The sequence below is a fragment of the Bos taurus genome, chromosome 5, assembly GCF_002263795.3.
Source record: "Bos taurus isolate L1 Dominette 01449 registration number 42190680 breed Hereford chromosome 5, ARS-UCD2.0, whole genome shotgun sequence".
Classification (NCBI taxonomy): Eukaryota; Metazoa; Chordata; class Mammalia; order Artiodactyla; family Bovidae; genus Bos; species Bos taurus.
The window spans coordinates 6,184,218-6,200,139 of NC_037332.1; the positions used below are offsets into that span (position 1 = coordinate 6,184,218).

Genomic DNA, 15,922 nt, shown 5'->3' on the forward strand with positions numbered 1-15,922 from the left:
CTTGGTCTCCAAAATCACTGCAGATGGTGACCACATCTATGATGTTAAAAGACGCTTGCTCCTTGGAAGAAAAACTATGACAAAACTAGACAGTGTATTAAAAAGCAGAGACATTACTTTGCTGACAAAGGTCCGTCTAGTAAAAACTGTGGTTTTTCCAGTAGTCATATAAGGATGTGAGAGTTGGGCCATAAAGAAGGTTGAGCACCGAAGAATTGATGCTTTTGAACTGTGGTGCTGGAGAAGACTCTTGAGAGTCCCTTGGACAGCAAGGAGATCAAACCAGTCAATCCTAAAGGAAATCAATCCTGAATATTAATTGGAACGACTGATGCTGAAGCTGAAGCTCCAATACTTTGGCCCTCTCATCGAATAGCCAAGCCATTGGAAAAGACCCTGATGCTAGAAAAGATTGAGGGCAGGAGAAGAGGGTTAACAGAATTGAGATGGTTGGATGGCATCGTCAACTCAATGGACATGAGTTTGAGCAAAGTCCAGGAGATGGTGATAGACACGTATGTCCATACTGCTTGGTATGTTGCAGTCCATTGGGTGGCAGAGTCAGACATGATTTAATGACTGAACAACGAACAACAATGTGCATCTTACAGTTAGCAGCATCTTTGATTCTGAGGAATCCTACCTCCAAAGTTTAGAATAGCAGTTGGCACAGAGTTAGCTGTTACTGTTCTACAGTCTTCCCTTTCTTTCTGCTGTTCAAGATTATGAGAGAGAGAATTGTTCAGCGTTGTTGAATCTGTTTCTACCTTGGAGGTTTTATCTCCCTTCACTGTGATTATAAATATGCATTAATCTTCATTCATAATTCTGTAATTTTTATAATCATGAATAAAATGTAGACATTATTTTCTAAGGAAGTTTTGCTTTCGATTTAACACTTGATATGATACTTGTTATTTCCTTACTTGTCTCCTTTTTTCCTGAGGATAATTGAATGTTGTTGTCTAGTTGCTAAGTCCAACTCTGCAACCCCATGGACTGTAGCCCACCCGGCTCCTTTGACTATAGGATTTCCCAGGCAAGAGTACTGAAGTGGGTTGCCGTTTCCTCCTCCGGGGGATCTTCCTGACTCTGTACCCGTGACTCTTACATCTCCTGCATCAGCAGATGGATTCTTTACCACTGTGCTACCTGGGAAACCCTACTGGTATCATACAGTGTTATAAAATTTACACTTTTTCTGAATACACTTTTGCCATAGTTTCATCTTAGCACATAATGATCTTTCCCATTATAAAATGTCTAGATCTGCCTTATCCAGTCTGGTAGCCACCAGTGGCTTGTGGCTATTTAAACTGATTAAAATAAAAATTTGAGTTTGTCAGTTATATTAGTCACATTTTCAGTGTTTTATTAGCCACGTGTGGCTAGTGACCAGTATTATAGATAGCACAGAAATATAGAATATATCAGTAATTGCAGAAAGTTATATGGGACAACACTGGTCTGTATGGTTTTTGTTTTAATTTATATCTTTTAAAGCTATTTTTTTAACCACATAGCTATTTTTATTGAGACATATTGTATTTATAAATTACACATTTTAAATGTTTTAAGTTAATGATTTTCTTTGAATTAAAAAATTTTTATATGGACATAATTACAGATTCACATGTCATTGGAAGAAAAAATGCAGAGAGATTCTGTGTACCATTTTATATAGCTTTTTCAAATGGTAACACCTTGCAAAATTATAATACCACATCCGAGAAATTGATATTGAATCAGTGAAGTTACAGGATATTTTTATCACCAGAAAGATCTTTCATATTGCCTTTGTATACCCATACCAATCTATTCTCCCATGTCTATAATTTTGTAATTTTAAGAATTTTTAAAAATGAAATCACGTGTGTATTCCTGTGAGACTGGCTTTTTTCATTAGATTAACAGTTTGGGGATTCATGCAGGTTTTAGCATGTATCAGTAGTTCATTCCTTCCTGTTACTGGGTGGTATGTGGATATACATCCGCATTGTTTCCAGTTTGGGGTTATTATAAGTAAAGCTGCTTTAAGTATTTGTGTAAAGATCCTGTGTAAACGTTAAGTTTTTCATTTCTCTAGGATAAATACCTAAGAGTACTGTTACTGGGCCATATGATAGTTGTATGTTAAAATTTTTAAAAAACGGTCAGACTGTTTTCTGGAGTGGCTGTACATTCCAACCAACTTAGTGGTGTGTGAGTAATCTGATCTCTCTGCCTCCTTTCCAGCATTTGGTGTGGTCACTTTTTAATTTTAGCCCATTTTAATAGGTATGTGATGGTAAGGCATTATGTTATTAATTTACATTTCCCTAGCAGCTAATGGTGCTGACTTTGTTTTCATGTGCTTATTTGCCATCTATATCTTCCTGGGTTAAATATTTCTTTGTATCTGTGTTAGTTTGCTAGAGCCACCATGATAAAACATCACATATGAAACGTCTTAAATAATGGAAATTTATTTTCTCATTTATTTAGTTCTGGAAACAAGGAATCCAAGAACAAGGTTGGCAGGTGTGGTTTCTTCTGAGGTGTCACTCTGCTTAGCAGATGGCAGCCCTCTTGCTGTGTCCTCAGCGTGTCTGTTTCTGAGTGTGTACCTATCTCTGGTGTTGGCATGTCCACATTTTATCCCTGGAGTAGAAAATACCCATTCCAGTATCCTCCCTGGAGAGTCTCATGGGCAGAGGAGCCTGGCATGCCCATGGGATCATGGACAGAGGAGCCTACAGTCCATGGTGTCACCAAGAGTCGGGTATGACTGAGCGACTGACAGGACGCCAGTCACGCTGGACTAGGGCCCACCTTGATGACGTCATTTTAACTTGACCAGTTAGGGCTTCAGCGGATGGATTTGTGGGGGGACACTGCTGCTGCTAAGTCACTTCAGTCGTGTCCGACTCTGTGCGACCCCATAGACGGCAGCCCACCAGGCTCCCCCGTCCCTGGGATTCTCCAGGCAAGAACACTGGAGTGGGTTGCCATTTCCTTCTCCAATGCATGAAAGTGAAAGTGAAGTCGCTCAGTCGTGTCTGACTCTTATGACCCCATGGACTGCAGCCTTCCAGGCTCCTCCATCCATGGGGTTTTCCAGGCAAGAGTACTGGAGTGGGGTGCCATTTCTCCTATATATATTTAAATTTTGATTAATTTCAGTTTATAAATTTTTCCTTTTATGGATTGTGCTTTTGATGTTAAGTTTAAGTTCTCTTTGCCTAGCAGTAGATCCAAGAGGTTTTTTTGTTGTTGTTGTTCAAACAGTTTATGGTTTTACTTGTAACATTTATGTTTAAGTTCAGGATCAATTTTGAGGTTTTTTTTTTTGTATGAAATGTGAAAATTAAGTTGAACATTCCACCCCCCCCCATAAATGTCCAGCTGCTCTAGCACCATTTGTTGAAAAGCTTATCATCCCTCCATTGAATCAGGAGAGCATATTTGTATGTTTTCATTTCTGGGTTCTGGATTCTGTTTCATTGATCTATGTATCTGTCTCTCACCTAGTACTACACGGTCTTGATTGCTGGAGCTATGTACAAAGTCTTGAACAGACTGCTTCTTTGTACAATTCCTTTTTTTATTTTTGAAATTATTTTAGCTGTTTTAGTTGCCTTTCCATATAAATTTTGTATATGCACTCAGTTGTGTCCGACTCACTGTGACCCCATAGACTGTAGCCCGCCAGGCTCCTCTGTCCATGGGATTTTCCTGGCAAGAATACCAGAGTGGGTTGCCATTTCCTCCTCCAGGGGATCTTCCCAACTCAGAGACTCCTGTGTCTCCACTTTACCACTGAGCCACCTGGGAAGCCCTGCATATGAGTTTTATTAATAGAATAGTGTTATATATACATACAGAACATCTTGCTGGGATTTTGATAGGACTTGCTTTAAGTTTATCTCTCCGTGTGGGGGAAATTGACATCTTAACCGTTTGTAGTCTTCCAGTCCGTAAATATGGTATGTCTGCCTATTTATTTAGATCTTCTTTGATTTCTTTCATCAGTGTTCTGTGTTTTTTAGTATAGAAGTACTGCATATGTTTGTTTATGGTAATTTCTATCCTCTCGTGCCCACTTACGGCATCTCTCCAGCAGTTCTCTATTCATACTTCTACCTCATCAGTTTTTGACTCTACCAGATCATTTCTACTAGCAGTCATTTCTCCCATCCTAAAAAAATCTGAAAACCCAAACTGTGTTTTCCTTTGATTCCTCTTCTTTTCTGCCTACTGCCCTACTTCTTTGCTCTTCCTTGTATCAAAACTCCAAAGATTTGCCTGTGCTTGCTGTTCCTCGTTTCTTTCCTTCCATCTTTTCCTTAATCAGTTGTGGTCTGGTGTGTGCCCCTACCCTGTTAAAGTAACAGGAAATCTATATTGCTACATCCAGTGGTTGACTTGGTGACTTTTCAGCAGGATCGATATTCTAGATAAATTTTTTTCAGTTTGCTTCAGGGAAATGCAGATGAAAACAAGATAAAATTTAGTACCCATCAGATTCCTCCAAAATTAACCTGGTCAGTCTAAGTATAGTATAGTCATATGGTAATTCTATTCTTAATTTTTTGAGGAATCTCCATACTATTTTCCATAAGTGACTGTTTCCGTTTACAGTCCCACCAACAGTGTACGAGGGTCTCCTTTTTTCACATCGTCTTTGACATTTATTATATCTTGTCTTTTTAATAGTAGTCATTCTAAGAGGAAATGTAAAGGGAAGAGTATAAAATATATGAATACTGTGATTACAGACTACCTAAAGATATATAAATATTTGGGCAAATAAAGATTATATAGCACTGTCAAAGGAAATTTACAAAATTAGGTTACATTAAAAGCTAACACATTTTAAAAACACATGAAAGTGAAAGAAAGTGAAAGTTGCTCGGTTGTGTCTGACTCTTTGCAACCCCATGGACTATATAGTCTATGAATTCTCAAGGCCAGAACACTGGAGTGGGTAGCCTTTTCCCCTTCTCCAGGGGATCTTCCCATCCCGGGGATTGAACCCAGGTCTCCCACATTGCAGGCGATTCTTTACCAGCTGAGCCAACAAGGAAAGCCCAAGAATACTGGAGTGGGTAGCATATCCCTTCTCCAGCAGATCTTCTTGACCCAGGAATTGAACCAGGGTCTCCTGCATTGTAGGCGGATTCTTTACCAGCTGAGCTATGAGGAAAGCCCTAAAACAAAACACATACTCGTCAAGGTCATCAAGAATAAGTAAAGTTTGAGAAATTGTCATACCCAAGAACAGCCTAGGGAACTGTGACAACTTTAATGTGACACCCTAGATGGAATCCTGGAACAGAAAAAGGACATTACCTAAAAATTAAGACAATCTGAATACAGTATGAAAAGTGAAAGTGAAGTCGCTCAGTCTTGTCCTACTCTTTGCGACCCCATGGACAGGTTCCTCTGTCCATGAGATTTTCCAGGCAAGAGTGCTGGAGTGGATTGCCATTTCCTTCTCCAGGGGATCTTCCCAACCCAGGGGTCTCCCACATTGCAGGCAGACGCTTTACTGTCTGAGCCACCAGGGAAGCCCTGATATAAATAAAGTATCAGTTCAGTTCACTCAGTCGTGTCTGACTCTTTGCAACGCCATGAATTGCAGCATGCCAGGCCTCCCTGTCCATCACCAACTCCCGGAGTTCACCCAGACTCAAGTCCATCGAGTCAGTGATGCCATCCAGCCATCTCATCCTCTGTCGTCCCTTTCTCCTCCTGCCCCCAATCCCTCCCAGCATCAGAGTCTTTTCCAATGAGTCAACTCTTCACATGAGGTGGCCAAAGTACTGGAGTTTCAGCTTTAGCATCATTCCTTCCAAAGAAATCCCAGGACTGATCTCCTTCAGAATGGACTGGTTGGATCTCCTTGCAGTCCAAAGGACTCTCAAGAGTCTTCTCCAACACCACAGTTCAAAAGCATCAATTCTTGGGCGCTCAGCCTTCTTCACAGTCCAACTCTCACATCCATACATGACCACAGGAAAAGCCATAGCCTTGACTAGACAAATCTTTGTTGGCAAAGTAATGTCTCTGCTTTTGAATATGCTATCTAGGTTGGTCATAACTTTCCTTCCAAGGAGTAAGCGTCTTTTAATTTCATGGCTGCAGTCACCCTCTGCAGTGATTTTGGAGCCCCAAAAAATAAAGTCTGACACTGTTTCCACTGTTTCCCCATCTATTTCCCATGAAGTGATGGGACCGGATGCCATGATGTTCGTTTTCTGAATGTTGAGCTTTAAGCCAACTTTTTCACTCTCCACTTTCACTTTCATCAAGAGGCTTTTTAGTTCCTCTTCACTTTCCTCAGTTAATGGTAATGTTGATTGAATTAAAACAATTGTACCATAGTAATGTTAGATGTTAATAATAGTGGAAACTGGGTGTGTGGAATAAATATGGGGACTCTTCATTGGTTTTGTAAATCTTAAACTATCCTAAATAAAAATCCTAAAAATAAAATTATTTATTTTTTTTAAGAGAGGGAGAAAAATACACATATAGGCATTTGTTTATCAAATGTCTGTGGAAGGGAAAAAATATGCCAGATTTATGTATATTGTTATATACACGTGTATACATATTGATTAATGCTAGAAGGAAATGAAGTGAAAATCAGCTTTTTATAGAAGCTGATAAATATTCTCCTCATGTAAAATCTGTTGGAAGCAAACAAAGTGAGTTTGAGACAGTGGTGGTTCTGCAGCATAAAGAGAACTTATGCCTCAAGTTGGTCTGTTTTCAAAATGAAAGTCGTTTTATCTTAACCGGGCATCTGGGGCCACAGCGGAGCACAGTATGTAAGAGGCCTCTAACTGAAAAATTGATGTGAGATCTTTCCATTGTACTACCAAATCATTTTTGTCCAGTCTTCCCTTAAAGAGGGTACGTCAAATGGATTAGTGAGAAATTCCATCTTGAGTGGCACTGTTAACTAGATATATTTTAAAAAGAAAGTTATTTTATAATTTTGTGGTGGCTATTACTTTTCTTTATCCTTCATTGCTCACTTGTTTGTATGTTTTATGCTTGTGCTGTCCTTTCATTATTTATTCTTTAGAAAAAAATCCTCATGATATTCCTAGAATTTCGTTCATCACTACCTAGGTTCTAAGAAGGTCTCACATTTGGCTCATCAGTTTTGGTTAGGACTTAAAAATAAGTCAATTGTGCATAGAGATGTTCTTTCCTTGCTTCTTCTTGTCAGTAACCCTTGGTATTGTTCTATACATTTTATAGAATTAAATTTGAGCAGCTCAAAATTATATAATTAAGTATAATTAGCTTCTTGGTTCAGAGTTCACCCTGTCACAGTGACACCTGACAGCAGGCGTTTGCGCCGTGTAGCTCGTCAGCGTGCGGTGGCGCCCTGACACGAGCGCGGGGTGGCGCCCTGCTGGTTTTCTAACGCACCCGTGTGTATGAGTTAATGCCCCAAAGGCAGACAGGGAACACACACGTATGCGCTCTAGGAGTTCACTGAATTGATTCTGTGCTCCAGTTCTCTCTCTCTCTCCCTCTTAGTTTGGAAATACATTGATAGTAATTGAGAATTATAGTGTCTTCTCATACCTGTATTTGCCATTGTGTTTTGCCCTCTTTGAATTATCTTCATATTCTTTGCCCATTTTTCAAAGTGTTGTTACTCATGCTTTTCTCAGAGCTTTTTTTTAAACATTAGAACTATTATTACTGATATTCTTATATTTAAAATTTTAATCTGATGGAAGTTATCTAATGTAAGAACTGAGATGGGAATCTTAGAGGAGGAGTCCTTAGGCAGATTGAGGCCTGGTCCTGAGATCTGATTGCCTCTTATCTAGGAATCCTGGAAAGTTGATCTGCAGCTTACCTGGTCTTGCATTGATCACTCAGGAAAGTCCTCGAGCTCTTTTGAACAAGTTATTGCTTGGACCTGGTAAGCAGCAAGCACGTGGTTTTATGTCCAGGATGGGAGCATCCAGAAGGGCACAGAGACGCCCTGAGTACAGGAGGGCACGTGACCTCCTGTTCACTTGGAGAATGCTGTAGCCATCTCCCCGTGTGTTCTCAGGGAATACGTTGCTGACCTTGGAAGCTTCCCCCTGGGAGCATGCTGCTCTGAATTCTGCTTGGTGTGGCACTGCCTTTTCAGACAAGTTTCAGCATCATCTGCCATTAAAGAAACTATATCCTTGGCTGTATTTGTTGGCGTTTTTCTGTCACACACACGACCATTTTGTGTTGGAGCTTGTTGAATTTCTTTTTAAAAAATCCTAAATGGCTGGTTTGTCTGCTTATACCATTTACTCAGTCAGGTATTCTAAGGGATCCCAGGTGGCGCAGTAGTAAAGAATCTGCCTGTCGTTGCAGGAGACACAAGAGACATGGATTTGGTCCCTAGGTTGGGAAGATCCCCTCGAGAAGGAAATAGCAACCCCCTCCAGTATTCTTGCCCAGAAAATTCCATGAACAGAGGAGCCTAATGGGATCACAAAGAGCTGGACATGACTGAGCATGCGTGCACAACCATTTGCTGAATAACATGCCTTTCCCTCTTGATCCCAGTTCTCCTTCTCCTAACTGCCCTGTTACTGCAGCACTCCTAGATTTTCATTGGCTTGCTTTCTATCTCTTGTAATTAATGATAGGACAAGTCCCTGCCCTTACTGTTCTTTCTGAGCATTCCTGAACTTACTCTGTGCATGTTTGTTCTTTCAGATACACTCTGCCATAGAACCAATTCTGGGAGCACCTTTTCTTATAGAGCACTTATAAAAACATCTGTATTTGGTGGGTGATAAAGTACTGTGCCATAGAGGATTCTTTGGTCAGTGCTGCCTCCCTCTTTGTTTTAAATGAATTTAATAGGAGAAGGCAATGGTAAGCCACTCCAGTACTCTTGCCTAGAAAATCCCATGGATGGAGGGCTGCATTCCATGGGGTCGTTACGAGTCGGTCACAACTGAGCGACTTCTCTTTCACTTTTCACTTTCACGCAATGGAGAAGGAAATGGCAACCCACTCCAGTGTTCTTGCCTGGAGAATCCCAGGGACGGCAGAGCCTGGTGGGCTGCTGTCTGTGGGGTCCCATAGAGTCAGACATGACTGAAGCGACTTAGCAGCAGCAGCATTTTTAAAAAATTAACTAGATTGCACACACTTAATTAGTTTGTTAGCTATCCACCCAGGCATGTGGATAAACACATGTTATGGAGTCTGTTGTACAATGTCACGAACCTCCATCCATAGTTCTTCAGGTGTTCTATCAGATCTGATCCCTTGAATCTGTTTGTCACTTCCACTGTATAATCATAAGGGATTTGATTTAGGTCGTATCTGAATGGTCTGGTGGTTTTCCCTACTTTCTTCAATTTAAGTCTGAATTTGGCAATAAGAAGTTCATGATATGAGCCACAGTCAGCTCCTGGTCTTGTTTTTGCTGACTGAATAGAGCTTCTCCATCTTTGGCTGCAAAGAATATAATCAATCTGATTTCGGTGTTGACCATCTGGTGATGTTCATGTGTAGAGTTTTCTCTTGTGTTGTTGGAAGAGGGTGTTTGCTATGACCAGTGCGTTCTCTTGGCAAAGCTCTATTAGCCTTTGCCCTGCTTCATTCTATACTCCAAGGCCAAATTTGCCTGTTACTCCAGGTGTTTCTTGACTTCCTGCTTTTGCCTTCCAGTCCCCTATAATGAAAAGGACATCTTTTTTGGGTGTTACTTCTAGAAGATCTTGTAGGTCTTCATAGAACCATTCAGTTTCAGCTTCTTCAGCATTACTAGTTGGGGCATAGACTTGGATTGCTGTGATATTGAATGGTTTGCCTTGGAAATGAACAGAGATCATTCTGTCATTTTTGAGATTGCATCCAAGTACTGCATTTTGGACTCTTTTGTTGACTGTGAAGAACTGAACATGGAACAACAGACTGGTTCCAGATTGGGAAAGGAGTACATCAAGGCTGTATATTGTCACCATGCTTATTTAACTTATATGCAGAGTACATCATGCAGAATGCCAGGCTGGATGAAGCACAAGCTGGAATCAAGATTGCCAGGAGAAATATCAATAACCTCAGATATGCAGATGACACCACCCTTGTGTCAGAAAGAGAGAGCCTCTTTATGAAAGTGAAAGAGGAGAGTGAAAAAGTTGGCATAAAACTCAACATTCAGAAAACTAAGATCATGGCATCTGGTCCCATCACTTCATGGCAAATCGTGGGGAAACAGTGGAAACAGTGTCAGACATTATTTTTTTGGGCTCCAAAATCACTGCAGATGGTGACTGCAGGCATAGAATTAAAAGATGCTTGCTCCTTGGAAGAAAAGCTGTGACCAACCTAGACAGCATATTAAAAAGCAGAGACATTACTTTGTCAACAAAGGTACATCTAGTCAAAGCTATGGTTTTTCCAGTAGTCATGTATGGAGGTGAGAGTTGGACTATAAAGAAAGCTGAGCACCAAAGAATTGATGCTTTTGAACTGTGATGTTGGAAAATACTCTTGAGAGTCCCTTGGACAGCAAGGAGATCAAACCAGTCAATCCTAAAGGAAAATCAGTCCTGAATATTCATTGGAAGGACTGATGTTGAAGCTGGAACTCCAATACTTTGGCCACCTGATGTGTAGAACTGACTCCTTGGAAAAGACCCTAATCCTGGGAAAGACAGAAGGCAGAAGGAGAAGGGGTGACAGAAGAAGAGATGGTTGGATGGCATCACCGACTCAATGGACATGAGTTTGAGTAAGCTCTGGGAGTTGGTGATGGACAGGGAAGTCTGGCGTGCTGCAGTCCATGGAGTTGCAAAGAGTCGAACATGACTGAGCGACTGAACTAAACTGAACAGATGGAGCCTACTGGGGCTTCCCACGTGGCTCGATGATAAAGAATTCACTTGCCGCTGCAGGATACTCCGGTTCAGTCCCTGGGTCGGGAAGATCCCTTGGAGAAGGAAATGGCAACCCATTCCAGTATTCTTGCCTGGATAATCCCATGGACAGAGAAGCCTGGTGGATTATAATCCATGGGGTTGCAGAGAGTCAGAATCAGCTGAGCATGCACACATGGAGTCCCGTCATCTTGATGTGCAAGCCAGTGTTTGCCTGTGCCTGCATATGAGTTTGGGTTTTATCTTACGGATTTCTCTTAGCAGCAGTGTATGGCAGCTGAGCTCGTCACAGTTCTCATTCCTGTCACCTATTTCAGCAGCAAGTTTTGGAGATGCTTTCTGTCTTGCCAGTTCTGTTCAGCAATCCTAGGACTATAAAAACCTTTGTGTGTTAATTTAAGACTCTTTTTAGTGTCTGTAATTGCCTTATTCCAATATATAAAATAATTTCATTGTGTGTTACCTTAGAAGGGATCTTGGAGGACTTCTGATCTAGTAGTTTTTCAAGTTTTTTTTAAAGCAGCTGAATCTTTTTTTTTTTTTAATTAAAGACATACTATGTAAATTCCCATATATCTAAAAAGAGGCTAAATAATAAAGTGCTTTGTTTAAGAAGGGAGTGAGTTGAGTGGAGCTGAAACCATCATGCTCTTTGGTGCCCTGTTGTGGTCCTTGAGGCACCTCAGAGAAACTCTCAGCTCATCTTACTCGTCTTCCTCTTTCTGCTAATAAGGGACCTGAATCCTGCTGTAGTTATTTGCCTTGCTGGGTTGTAGCCTAGATAAGAGAGTGGCAGACTTTCGATTCAGTACTCTCCCAGTCAAGGACTTTTTATGTTATACTGTGCTGCTTCTAACGGAATAACTGTATTCTTAAAAGTTGTGATGACCTACATATGTATTTTGAAATCAGTATTACTTTCCTTGGCAGAGAAACCAATTAAATTGTCTCTCGGTTTTCATTCAAATCAAGGAAAAATTATAAGATTTTAGTGTTATTAACAATTTGTATGTTGAAAATTTATCAGATGTATAATAGCAAATTTATAATTAAAAATTAATATTATCTATACACTTATAGGTGATATTTGTTTACATTAGCATATTATTTTTATTTTATATTTTTAAAGTTTAAAAATCACAGCTGTTGCTCCTAGACCTAGTGATAGTGGTGTTTATCTTGATAGAGAACGTTGTCATGTCAGATTGGCAGGGTACTAGTTCCAGAAATGAATCAGCTTCCAGTGTGATTTAAAATGAGACAAATAATTTAAATTCTATATTATTACTTTTTTTTTTTTTTTTTAAGTAAAACAGGTTGGAGAGTTGCTTAAACACCATTTCTTCTACCTTTTTAGTGGGAATAACTCGACCTCTTAAGAATTACTCTAGCCGCCGCCGCTGCTGCTAAGTTGCTTCAGTCGTGTCTGACTCTGTGCGACCCCTTAGACGGCAGCCCACGAGGCTCCCCTGTTGCTGGGATTCTCCAGGCAAGAACACTGGAGTGGGTTGCCATTTTGAAAAGTGAAAGTGAAGTTGCTCAGTCATGTCCGACTCCTGGTGACCCCATTGACTGCAGCCTACCAGGCTCCTCTGTCCATGGGATTTTCCAGGCAACAGTACTGGAGTGGGGTGCCATTGCCTTCTCCAAGAATTACTCTAGGGATATATGTAAAACCATCTTTCAAAAAATCTTATTTCCTTTACTGAATAGTAGGAAATTAAAAATCAGATAATTATCATAAAACAAATACTGGTTACAGGTTTAACTTTTAAATGTTACTGGAAAAAAGTCTGATTTCTAGTATATTGGAATATCCCATTTGGCACTGTCAGTAGGATAAAATGGATAGAAGACAAACTGAGAATACAGTTTGCTGCTGCTGCTGCTGCTGCTGCTAAGTCACTTCAGTCGTGTCCGACTCTGTGCGATCCCATAGATGGCGGCCCACCAGGCTTCCCTGTCCCTGGGATTCTCCAGGCAAGAACACTGGAGTGGGTTGCCATTTCCTTCTCCAATGTGTGAAAGTGAAAAGTGAAAGTGAAGTCTCTCAGTTGTGTCTAACTCTTAGCGACCCCATGGACTGCAGCCCACCAGACTCCTCTATCCATGGGATTTTCCAGGCAAGAGTACTGGAGTGGGGTGCCATTGCCTTCTCCAGAGAATACAGTTTAATCATATATAATAGCAGGTCTCTGGGATTTTTATAAAAATGAAATTAAAATCACATGAAAGTATTATAGTAGTAAGCCTTAAAAAGACATTTATTTAATGAATATTTGTTATTTGCCTGTAAAAGAACATGTTTGTCCTTAGTAAGAAAAAGAACAGCAGTTTGCCCTAGCAGATTTTCATGTTGACATAGGTTTTAAAGTTATATTATTACTTTTTGGTCCTTATGTTGTGTTTATTTAGGTTTTAGCTTAGCTCTTGCTTCTAATCTTTGCCTCTGCGTCTTATCTACTTTGTCCTTCCACTTTGGTTTGTAAAGGCCTTGAGAGCAAGAGACCATATTGGGTATTTGCATCTTGGTTTGCAATACTGATCCAAGCCACAGTGGTTTGTTGTTGCTCAGTTGCTAAGTTGTGTCCCACTCTTTGTGACCTTAAGTGACTGTAAGCGACACAACTTAGTGACTGAACAGTGAACTGTATAGCATGCCAGGCTCCTCTGTCCTCCACTACCTCCTGGAGTTTGCTCAGGTTCATGTCCATTCAGTTGGTGATGCTATCTAACCCATCTTATCCACTGCCACCCCCTTTTCCTTTTGCCTTCAATCTTTCCAGCTTCGGGGGCTTTTCCAGTGAGTTGGCTCTCCATATCAAGTGGCCAAAGTATTGGAGCTTCAGCTTCACCAACAGTCCTTCCAATGAGTATTCAGGGTTGATTTCCTTTAGGATTGACTGGTTCTATCTCCTTGCAGTCTAAGTGACTCTCAAAAGTCTTTCCCAGCACCACAGTTTGAAAGCATCAGTTCGGCACTCAGCCTTCTTAGTGGTCCAAGACTCATATCCCTATATGACTCCTGGAAGAACCATAGCTTTGCCTATAGCAACCTCTGTCGGCAAAGTGGTGTCTCTGCTTTTTAATATGCTGTCTAGGTTTGTCATAGCTTTCCTTCCAGGCAGCAGGCGTCTTTTAATTTCATGGCTGCAATCTCCGTGTGCAGTGATTTTGGAGCCCAAGAAAATAAAATGCTACCAGTTTTCCCCTATCTGTTTGCCATGAAATGATGGGAAAGGATGGCTTGATCTTAGATTTTTGCATGTTGAGTTTCAAGCCAGCTTTTTCACACTCTTCTTTCACCCTCATCAGGAGGCTCTTTAGTTCCTCTTTGCTTTCTGACATTAGAGTGGTATCATCTGCATATTTGAGATTGTTGATATTTCTCCTGGCAAGTCTTGATTCCAGCTTGTGATTCATCTAGCTTGTAATGCATCTTGATGTTCTTGGTTCACATACTGCTGAAGTTTAGCTTGAAGGATTTTGAGCATAACCTTGCTAGCCTGTGCAATGACTGCAATTGTATGGTAGTTTGAATGTTCTTTGGCATTTCCCTTCCTTGGAATTGGAATGAAAACTGATCTTTTCCAGTCCTGTGGCCACAGCTGGTTTTTCCAAATTTGGTGACCAATTTGAGCACAGCACTTTAACAGCAGAAGCCCGTGGACAGTGTGAGAGAGCCACAGTGGAGCCTGGTACAGAGGAACAGCAGTGAGCAATACTACTAGTAATGTCTATATTTAAAATTTTGATGTTTGGGTAGTCTTTTTTGGGGAGGGGTTTGATTTTTAAAAGATAATTCATTTTGATTTTTAAGATTTTGATTATGGAATTTTTTGAAACCCACTTAAACTTTGCACTGGCCTTACCCTGTCCTGGCTTGTGGGTCCCAGTACATTGTAGAGGGTTTTGTTTATTGCAGGCTTTCGGTACATGTTTTGTTGAATATATTGTTCTATTCTGCTTGTAAACTATGGCCAGGTTTTACTTTTCTTCAGATGTCTTACAGTCCTGTAGAAAAGTCAGATTCAAAAGTTTAAAAAGTTATTTTCCCTATGGTAGGGGAGAATAATATAAAAATATTTAGAAAAAAGGAAGATCAGTGTTACTGATCTGAGAAGTGTCTTTCTCTTGTGCCACTGAATATAGAGTATTGAGAAGTTGAGAACTGGAATTCAGTGGAGAAATTTAATAGAAAAGTTTTAAAAAAATTAAACTGGGTAAGTCATGTATTGGTTAGCTCCACCAATTATTCAGACTGTTGCTTACACCCAGCATCGTGTACCTGCTTCTGTTCACATTTAACCAATTGTACTTTAATGGAGTCCAAGAACAATCTCTCAAAAAAAAATCAGTTAATAAACTATATGCAGTATGTATGTTGTGGATCTTGGCTTAAGACTGGTGTCTATCTTCTTTCTTCTGCAAATATGTATTTGTGATTGTTATGGTTGTGTTTTAATATTGGCGATAGCATTTTCGTAAGCAACTAAGCTTGCTTTGTTGAAAGGTTATATTAAGCAGAATTTATTTTTGTGAAACTTTTAAATTTTTTGTTGTTGAAAATATTCAGCAGTATTGTTGGTAGTCTTCTAAATGTATGGTCCAGACAAATCAATTTTGGAATTTTTCATAAGTTGAATGGCTAAAGTGAGCTGAAGATAATAGCCTTTTTTCCTCCAGTGAACTACCATTAAATTTGTATCACTAAATTTCAGTGGCCAAGAAAAAATGAATTATTCTAAGGATTTAATTCTTTCCAAATATCTTGTTATACTTTATCTTTTCATTTGCATGTGTGTGTACCTATAAGAGAAAAATATCAGAATCATAGAGATTTGAATGGATGATAGTAGAGCCAAACATGCTCAGTTTTTGTTTTCATGTAGAAGTAATTGGATCTTAGTGCTATATACTGAAGAAATTGACTATGCATGGCGAATTTGGCATTTTAAATGGAAAGTTGCACATAGTATATAAGCTTTAAATGGATATATTGATAATATTCTATAAGGCTGTTTAAATTT

The 15,922-nt window shown here is 39.9% G+C and overlaps 1 protein-coding gene across 2 annotated transcripts in view; it reads left to right on the plus strand.

The window, feature by feature from the left end:
* Positions 1 to 15,922, plus strand: part of ZDHHC17 (zinc finger DHHC-type palmitoyltransferase 17) — a 100,478-nt gene that overhangs the window by 9,481 nt on the left and 75,075 nt on the right. The window lies entirely within an intron of this gene.